This window comes from Mustela erminea, chromosome 7 (genome assembly GCF_009829155.1).
Source record: "Mustela erminea isolate mMusErm1 chromosome 7, mMusErm1.Pri, whole genome shotgun sequence".
NCBI lineage: Eukaryota > Metazoa > Chordata > Mammalia > Carnivora > Mustelidae > Mustela > Mustela erminea.
The window spans coordinates 9255006-9265380 of NC_045620.1; positions in this window are offsets into that span (position 1 = coordinate 9255006).

Sequence of the window (10375 nt, forward strand, 5' to 3'; positions counted from 1 at the left end):
CCTGTGAGATGACATAAGTGTGACTTCATTTAGCAGGTTCCTACAGAGCACTGGCTCTCCAGCCAACACCAGCAGTGCAGTGGTGAGCCCATTAGATGTGGTCCCTGACCATGTGGGTTTACTCTCCAATAGAGGGCACAGGACAAATAAGCCTTCTTCTGCTTCCAACTGGAACATGACAGGTGGTGGTAAGTGCTCTACAGAAAGAATGAAAGGGTATCGAGAGAGTCCCATGAGTTGAAAATGCAGAGTCAGGGAAGGGTTCATGAGTCAGTGTGGAGGGGTGAGCGGGAGACAGCCAGAAGGGGAGAGAGGAAGATTACTTCTAATCCTCGCACAAATGAGGGAAGGAGCACCACCAGCGAGGGCATTAGTAAGGCCCCAATAAGAAGATAGTTCAAACATCATCTTTCATGGGAAAAGAACATAAAAATTTGACCCTCACGCAAAACCGTGTCACTAGATTGGTTTGACTGAAAAGTAAATTGAATCATTACAAGAGCCATCACTTTCTCTTGAAACAAACAAGAAGTCACAGCCAAACTAAATAAATTCTGATCCTCCTGCTTCTTCCAGGCTAGAAGACAACTCCTGTGGGACCTTACCCTTCCAGAAATAATGAGCAGTCATTCACAAAAACTCAGTTTTCCTGTGAAAAAGTATCACCACAATTTACCACACTTGGGCTTTTATACACATGCACCTACAAAGAATATCTGATTCCAGGTATGTGTGTCTTACCATGTCGGTTCATGAACGCGCCCTCTGCCTGGGGTTAACCCTCCCTGTCCCCGCTTCTCAGCCTCCCCTCACCGCCTCAGATTTCATGTAACTCCATGGAAAGCCCAGGAGACTACAAAGCACCGTTTAAAAATCACTTCTCTAAAAGTTCTTGTTTTACAAATCGTTAAGTCAAGATATATGTATATAAAAATGTGCTGATCATCTAAGTTAAGGGAGCAGCAAACCATGGCCCTGGGCCAAATTGGACCCACCACCTTTATTCTAAATAGAACCTTCACGGAATGCAGCCACCCCCACTCATCTGCGTGTTGTCCCCGCTGCCTTCTAATGACAGAGTTGAGTAGCTGTGACAGAGACTTGCAAAGCCTGCGAAGCTTACAGTATTTACTCCTGGCCCTTTATGGAAACTGTTAGCCAACCCCATTGCAAGAAAAAAGCATAAGATATTGATTAAAACTCTAATGCTGGTCCATGATAACAATCGGATTGAACGAAGAGAAAGCACGAAAGGGAAGGAAGAGGGAAAGGAAACCACTAGGGGAGCCCGAGGCCTCTGGGAAGGAAAGGTAGAAAGAGCTACCAAGTTCACCTGGAGGCCAACAGCCACGCCTTCCATCTGAGCAAGGGTACCAGGGCCCTAGCCCAGCCCAGGGCACGCCCCCATCACTGGGCTCTCTGGCGAGCTCGGGAATCGCCTCCGTTCCTGGTCCTCACTTCTCAGGTTTGCACACGGAACCCCCCAGCCTGCAACCCACGTCCCTCCCACTCTGCCCCAGCTCAGCCTGCCTCCTTCCACTGCCACCTTCAAGGTCACATCCCCTGGGCATCTTCCTGAGCCCCCAGGCCTGGCCAGCTGCCCTCATCTCCATTTCCACCTTGCCTTCTCTTTTCCTGCACTCCCACCCCTCACCGTGTTAAACCAGGGGATTACTTACCCAACAGCTCCACTGAATATAAGTTGAATATAGGCTCCGTGAGGGCTATGCCTGTCTAATTTGTTGCTTCATTATTGCCAGATTTTAAAACAGACACTGGCCCATTATAATACCTCTCTGTTTGTTAAGTGAATTATTTTGTATGAAGCTTTTTAGATGAAGTCATGACCGTGTGATGCATATGTGTCAGGAAGAATTACACATGGCCAGTCTTAGGCATTGATCCCTGACCTTATCTTATTAACAATTTCCATGGAATAAAGTGTGAGTGGGAGACGGCCAAACAAAGAAGCCAGCAGGTGCAAAAGAGCTGAGGCAGGGAGAAGCATGGGGCGTAGGGGGCATGGAAACCAGCCCAGCGTGGCTGGAGCAGAGAGTGAGCCAGAGCAGAAGAGAGTCAGACCATACAAGTCCTATACATCATAGTAAGAATTTTTTTTTATCTTATCCTAAAAGTAATGGAAGAACTGCAGAAGGTTTTTGCTAAGGCAGTGGATGACTTAATCTGCACCACCAGCTGCAGAAGTTATGAATTCACAAGGAGTAGATCTACTTCATTGAGTGCCTACCATTGCACTAGATGTTAGGAATAAGATGTTTAAAAAATCACTGTCCCTGAACTCGAGATATTTCATATTTTAACTACAATTTGATAGGGCTTCAACAGAGGTAAGCTTAGAGGGCCATGGGCAAGTCTCTAAGAGAAGCCTCTACATTTTGGTCAGATGCAGGAAAAGAGTGGGTTCCTAGAGGGGACCTTGAGTATTGCTCTTTACTTACTTGGGGCAGACTAGTAAAACCAACCCTTTGGAAGTATTCTGTGGCCAAAATATTTAGTAATAATTATGAAGAATCTGAAAACATGAAATTGTTCATAAGAAAGTGTTAAATGAAAAAAATATAATTCCTATCCTAATATATACCAGTGGATGCCAAAGTCTTTCTCTAAAGACCCAGATAGTAAATATTTTTATGTTTCATAGACCATATGGTCTCTATCACAACTACTGAACTGTCTGTTGTAGCATGAAAACAGCCATAGACAATATGTGAGCGAATAGACATGGCTGTGTGCCAATAAAACTTTATTTACAACAACAGGCAAAGGGCCAAATTTGGCCCCTGGGCTGTAGTTTGCTGCTGCCTGAGCTATTCTATATTATAATTATAATCAAATAAAAGTGTAATGTTTATGACCATAGACAAAAGGGAACACAGAAGAATGGAAGGGCTCTTTGTGTTTGGGGAAGGGAATTTTCAGTTTGGTGGTTCTCAGTTATTTTTGACTACTCGGCACTTACTTATCCTTCTGGGAACAACACCCTGACTTGGGGGTGGAAGAAAGAGAGAGAACTGCATTTCTGTCATCTTTAATCCATATGGTCCCTGGAGTTAAACCACTCCAACATCCAAAGTAAGACACCATCCCTAGACCTGGCCCCTACCAGTCATTTCATTGCCTTGGCATGGTAATTCATTCAGAGAGAAACATGAGCCCACACAGACCAATGAGAATCACTCCCTCGGATTTTTTTTTTTTTTAATGTTAAGAAAAAGAAGACCTCCTACTGCTGAGGTTGCTAAAAGTATGGTGTAGGAGGGCTGGATTTGCTCATGCCCATCTCGCCCCTCTAAGGCTTGGTCCTGCTCAAGAATGATGCCCACACATTGCACAACAGAACTACAAAATGAAGAAATATGATGCCAGATGGACATTATGTGAGTCTCTGGATAGAGTCTTATCTGAAACTAGCCCTATTCCTAGATTTTTCTGTGACTTAATCCCATATGTTCTTTCTCCATCTCTGCTTATTTCAATTCAGGTTTTGTTCTGTCAACCAAAAATCCTGAATGAGGTCATTGCTAGCAGGTTTTTTTCCCTTATTTTATAAAGTCCTTTAACATCCTCATACTTTCTCTTTAGCAACAAACAAAACTGAGGGAAGATGGATGAGAAAGCACCATATTTTAAAAAATCATTTCTCAAATGAAAGTTATGCTCCACTTTTGCAGTTTTCCTTATCAGTTGAGTGACTTGAACCAGTTGCTGATCTTAAATTTGGCCAAGAGAATCTAAGTCCTCTCTCCAAAAATTGACTGGAAGCCTATTTTGAAGAAAATATATAAAGACAGGGCCATAGTCAAGATCACAAATGATGACAATAGAAAATAATTCAGCAAAGACCATCTTTCTCTGCAGAAATATAGTGACATATGTAGGGCAGCTAAGAGTCTCCATGAGAGGATGAAAATGATCCGTGACCATCACGTGACCACAACCTCTAGAAAAAAGACTTTGGAAGAAAACACAAATCTGACAGTGTCCCTGCTGGGCTTAAAACTCAGCAGTGATTCCCAGTTGCCTACTTGAACCCAAACTCCCATAGTGGATACAATTTTCATAGAACACAAATTTGAGTGTGCAAGAAACATAATTATCTTTTATTTTTCTATAACTCAATTTAACTTCTTTTTCTCTCCAGACCCCAATCTACCTACTAGTGGAAAATGTAGTCATTTCCAGGTAAATGCCATCATTTTGAGTTAAACACAATCAATTCAAGATTCTGCACGCATGCACGCGCGCGCACACACACACACACACACACACACTTCCTTCCCCCTTGGGCAACCTCTAAGGATGCAGATATTTTGAAGTATAACCACATCAGGAAGCAGAATCTGGTCTGTCACTATGCTCCGCTCTCTGTTAGTGTCTGATCATATTTTCTGGTCTTTGGTGGTCTTGGCATTTATCTCTCCAGCATGTACTGAGATGCCCTGTGTCACCCTGTGCTTCTGGTTATCAGATCTACCAAGGTAAATACATGGCTTCCATGTCCAGGTCCAAGAGTCACTCTACTGCCAAACCCCAAAACCATGTTTAGCAAGCAAGCAACCAGTGGCCTCTCTGGGTAAAGATGCTCCCAAATAGTGGAGAACAGCACTTCTACTCACATCCCATTGGCCGGAAATTGATGGAGGGGTCACACAAAGCCACAAAAAATGCTGGGAGGTCTCATTGTTATCCTCAGCGACACACGCCTGGATAACCTTTGGGGGTCTAGTTCCTAAGAAAGAAGGGGAAAAAGAAACCTAACACTTGCTGTCTCGGGTGTTGAAGACACGGCTCAAAATGGTTCAAGAAACAAAGACAATCACAGAGAAGCCATAGGTCACATATACTGAAAACAAAGCACAAAAGAACAAAGGAAGACAACAAAAATTAAGAGTGAAGTTGACATTCATCATCATTAAGTGAAGGTTTTAAGATTCACTATGGCCAAAAGCTGAAACAGGAAGGCAAAAGCATTGTCAGTAGCTTGGGCGGGGCGGGGCGGGGGGGGGGGGGGACAGATTTCAGCGAACAGAAGCATAAGAATTGAGGCCACCTCCAAACGTGAACAAACTTTTCACAGTCATTTTCTTGATCTTTAAGGGAAATAAACTGAGCGTGAAGCAGAGGTGAGAAAAACACAGCTTATAAATGGAAACGCACCAAACAAAGTGGAAAATTCACATCAAGCCTGCAGATAAGGCTCAGAACAAAGGGAAAGTTTTTCGGGTCAAAAAAAGGAAAATGAGTCTCTCACATAAGAAAATGTGACTGTGTGTGCAGGAGGTGAGTTTTGGGAAGAAGCCAAGCAGGTTCTCCCACCTAAAGCTGACCCGTGGGTTAGGAAAGCCAAAAATATTTGGTTTTTGTAAAATAGAAAATGGCATGCGAGCTTTGATACCTTGCATTTTTCATTCGCTGCCTTTGTGTGGTTCTGATTCTCAGGAAGAGAGAAGAACCTGCCTGCTGTAAACAACACGCAAGTTAAGGTGTGACTTTTGGCTCCGTTTTTTATTATATATAGCGATCATCTGCTCTGGAATAAGCTGGATTTCTTCCACTGAGTTCATATCTCCTTCTGTCTTTTTTTTTCTTTTAAAATGCATATTAAAGCTTCACGTTTCTTCTGGAAAATCTACCATAATGTAACAACAGATTTTAAAGCTTAATGTATATTAATCATGATGCCAACAACCACTATCTAATATAGTCCTTACCTTTTACTGACAATGTGAATTTTAATTAAGTGTATAATGCATCATTAAGATCCGAAATGCAGAATATATTTTTGGTCCTGTTTACTGTGTCTAAGAAACGCTAACACGGAAGGAAGTTAGCTTTCCTGCTGCAAAGACTTAATGTTTTACAAATTAAATGAATGATGGCTACAATTGGGTTCTCAAAGACATTTTGACGACTCTTACAAGATGGCTGACAGAAATGCGAAATAAGCTTTCTGTTTATCAGTGGAATAGGGAATGATCACAGGATGTATTGTACATCCATACCATGGAATATATGCTTTCCTCAAAATAACAAAAGAGCCTTATAGGTACTGATAAGGAAAAAAATCTCCAAGATATATACATAGTATGACTTCATGTAGCTGAAAATACATATTTGTGTGTGTGTATACATGTGTCCCTGTGTGTGCAAATATATGCACATACGTGTGGGTGTTGGTGTGTAGAAATGTGTTTGTGTAATTGCAGGCATACATGCTCAGACATACTCGAAAACATGAAAAGAGCCTGAAATAACAGACAAAATATAAACACTGATTAGCTGTAGAGCAGGAATTGGCAAACATTCTGGTAAAAGGACAGATAGCAAACAGTTGCAATTTTGTGCACAATAGCCCATACAAACAGCCTTAGACAATTCAGAGTGAAGGGTTGCAGCCGGGTCCCCATAAAATATATTCCCCGAAGCAGGCAGGGTCGGGGGCCGTTGGAGTCGCGGGTGGAGCAGCGTTGGCCAAGCCTGACTCTGGAGAATGAGTCACTAGGGCAGGCGTCAACAGGGGATGAAAACAGACTTCCACTAATACTTCTGGACACGTCTGATTTGTCTTATAAGCCCTCTTACTTAGAAAACACTTTTTCTTTAATTGAAAGACTTAATACCAAACATTAAAATTGGGTAAATTTAAATTTTAATTTTTAGATTTTTAAATTTAAGTTTGAATAAATTTAGACCCACGACAAGATGAATAAATAAGTAAACAAACTGTTTTGTGTCCTCTCCCAGGCTGGCACTTCACACTTTTTCCTCCTCAAGGGGGAATTATTTGTATCATGGTGTACGTCACAGAACGCCCCTGACTGCCTATCGCCCAGGTCTTTGAGTGAGAGAGAATATACCTTAGTCAAGGTTTGTGGAAATGGGATAACCGCAGTAAAATGAGGATGGTAATAGATTTGCATTAGTTAGAGAAACTCTAGCTGACGGCATGAACTGAACCAAACAAGAAAAAATGGCTCAAATGTAACTGAATATACACCACGTCTCACGGATAGACCAGTATTGAGTGGTTCCAGATTGGTGTGTCTGTGTTTGGGAGAGGAAGGCTCTCACCTCCATGCTCTCATTCAGGGCCAGGATGAGCGAGTGCTATCACTGTCCAGAACTGACCTCTAGGTTACTGTGATCATTCTCACCCAAAAGGAAGAATCATGGAAAATTATATGGAAGAGATTTTTATGGGTCAGACCCAGAGGTGGCCCAAATTACTTCTCCTCACAGTCCCTTGGGCTAGAACTGTCATCTAGGCATACCCCACAACAAGAGATGTGAGGAAATGTAGTGGGGGCATTGCCCAGGAGTGGTTTTGAACAGTTAGCTATCTTTGTTACAAGTGCCCCATAAGCACCCAGAAGGCAAAGGGTTTTCCCACCACTGTCTTTCCAGTATCTAGAATAGGGGTCATCAAACTCTTCTCTATAAAAGACTAGATGGTAAACATTTTGATGTGTGGGCCACATTTGTGACACAAATGCGTCACAAGTTGTGACACAGTGTCTGTCACAACTACTCAACTCTGTGGTGTGGCATGAAAGCAACTATACATAACATGTAAACAAAGGAGCATGATTGAGTTCCAAGAAAACTTTATTTACAAAAACAGGTGGAGGGCCACATTAGATCTATGGGACCTAGATTGCTGACCCTGATTTAAAACAGTGTATGACACAATGGTAGGCACTGAGTAAATGTTTGCTAAGTGAATGGTAAGGAATGAATCATACAGTAATATCTCACAGGTTTGGCCTGAAGAATAAAAAAAAATGCTGCATGAAAAAAATTTGCAAAATTTGGGGCATCTGGGTGGCTCAGTTGTTGAGCATCTGCCTTCAGCTCAGGTCATGATTCCTAGGTCCTGGGATCGCGCCCCGCATCGGGCTTCCTGCTCAGCAGGAAGCCTGCTTCTCCCTCTCCCACTGTCCATGCTTGTGTTCCCTCTCTTGCTGTCTCTCTCTCTCTCTCTGTGTCAAATAAATAAATAAATACTCTTAAAAAAATAAAAAAAGAATTGGCTGCTCCATTAGACAACTTTAAAAAAAAAAAAAGAAAGAAAGAAAGAATTAGCAAAAATGCCTGATGGATGGGAAGTGCTCAATAAATCCCAGATACTCATTATTTGAAGATATAAAATATAAACAAAATATATTCCTCAAGGAGCATCCAACATAATAGAGGAGAGAAATATTCCAATAATATAATTAAAATAGTTCTCTTGTGGGGCACCTGGATGGGTCAGTCGGTTAAGGGGCCGACTCTTGGTTTTGGCTCAGGTCATGATCTCAGGGTCTTGGAATAGAGCCCAGAGTTGGGCTCCGTGCTCATGGGGAAGTCTGCTTGAGATTCCCTCTCTCCCTCTGCCTCTGCCTCTGCCCCTCTCCCACCTCTGTTTGTGTGTTCTCTCTTTCTTGCTCTCTTAAATTGATTGATTGTTTGATTGATAGATATAGATAGATAGATAGATATTTAAAATTGCATTCTTGAGAAGTTGTAGAAGCATGTCCAGGGCTCAGATACCATACAGGGTGGTTAATTCTGGGAAGAGAGTAGAGGCCAAGAAGTAGTCACGGAGCACGTGAAATCTACAAGAGGGGCTGAAGACAAAAAACGAATCTGCACAGACATTCTAAGAAGTTGACGTTTTTTTCACCTTTCTGAGCCAGAAACTCATTAAAGGGAAGCTGACGGCAGACATCAGAGTCTGGATAGATGCTCTGTCTGCCTGTAACCGGCTTCCCTCCCCATCCTTCCACCTTTGGTGTCTGCTGTCTTCCAAGTATCAGCTTCGAACATCCCCTCCTCAGGGAAACTACTTCTACCACCATTCTTGGCCCCAAGCCTCAAAAAGCACAAGCTCTTTAGCATTTTTCTCTTGTAAAATTCTACTCTGTGTGTGTGTGTGTGTGTGTGTGTGTGTACAGTGTCAGTTCCCCTTAAGGATAGAAGGAAGACTGCTGTAACCCCGGTTCTTAACTCCACGTAAGGTACATAGAAAGCCCTCAGTCCTTTGTGGAATGAAAAAAACGCATTTTGCATTGTGTTCTGTGACAGGGCCTTGAATGTAGCTAATCGGAGCCTCTAATTGGGGTCAGATCTACACTCACTTAAGAAGCTAGATGAGCTGGTGATAAAGTTTACGTGATTTGGTAAAATCTCAGAGTCCAAAGACAGCAAAATTCAGTGGTTCATTGGTAGGCTCACACTATCTCTACAACTTTTCCGTAAATCTAAAAATATTCCAAAATGAAAGCTTATCTTTTTTAAATGTCAAGGCCTAAAGCTGACCATCAGGACTGCATTCTTGGCCCTGCCAAGTGTTTATTCAACACCGTTGGGTGTTCACACGTGTCTGTCTCCTCATCCATCAACTGGGGATGGCAGGAATGGAAGCTCCAGCTCCAAGTGGGTAAGGGAATGCACAGGGAAGCACTCGCACATAGGGAGTTCTTAGTAACTGTTAACTTCTCATGTTATCGCCTCTTTTCCGCTCCTACTACTTTGAGAGTTAAAGAGGAGAGCCGTTCCCCATCCTGCCAGAGGTGAGCTGCAGCCAGTAATGTAGGTGAGAGAGCACAGGGCAAAGGAGACTTGGTTCAGAGTCATCATCTCGTTGTCTTCTCCAGATAGATGTGACTGTGCCTTCCTTTCCTTGAGAAGCTTCGCAGATGTTCAAACACTGAGGTGGGGAATGAAACTACTCAGGATAAAATTAGGTCAATATTGATCAAGAAGGCCAAAGGGCACTCAGACACACTGCCACTCACATCCATTAAGTTGCAATACATGTGACATTTCCAAAAGACTTTGGGCACAGGGATGAGAACATGACTCACAGACATCATGTATATATGCATTTGTCGACCAACTCTGTGTTACCTAGAGATGTGCACCATCCATGAATCAATCACTTGATAATTCAAGATTAGATGCACATATAGGCTCACAAGTCAACAATACCACTTCTATTTAAATAAAATGTGAGTGTGTGTGTGTGTGTGCGCACGTGTGTGCACCAGCGTTTTGTAATGAAAGCTTACATTGATCAAATGCTTTACCATGTTCCAAGCATTGGACTAAGCATTTTATATACAGTGAGTCTATTTACTAAATATCAGTTGGGTTTTATTATCATGTCCACTTTGCCTATGGAGAAATTGATGAGAAGTAAAACATCTCATGCCAAACAACACAGCCAGAAGAGGTAGAGCAGGGAATTCCAGCTCTTGGAAACATGCAGCGCTATCTAATACTAGCTACTACTGGTGTTGCTGTTAGCAGCTGGTGTATACAAAGGAAAGACCAATGAATATAATAATAAAAAATAAGTAAATGTTCAGTG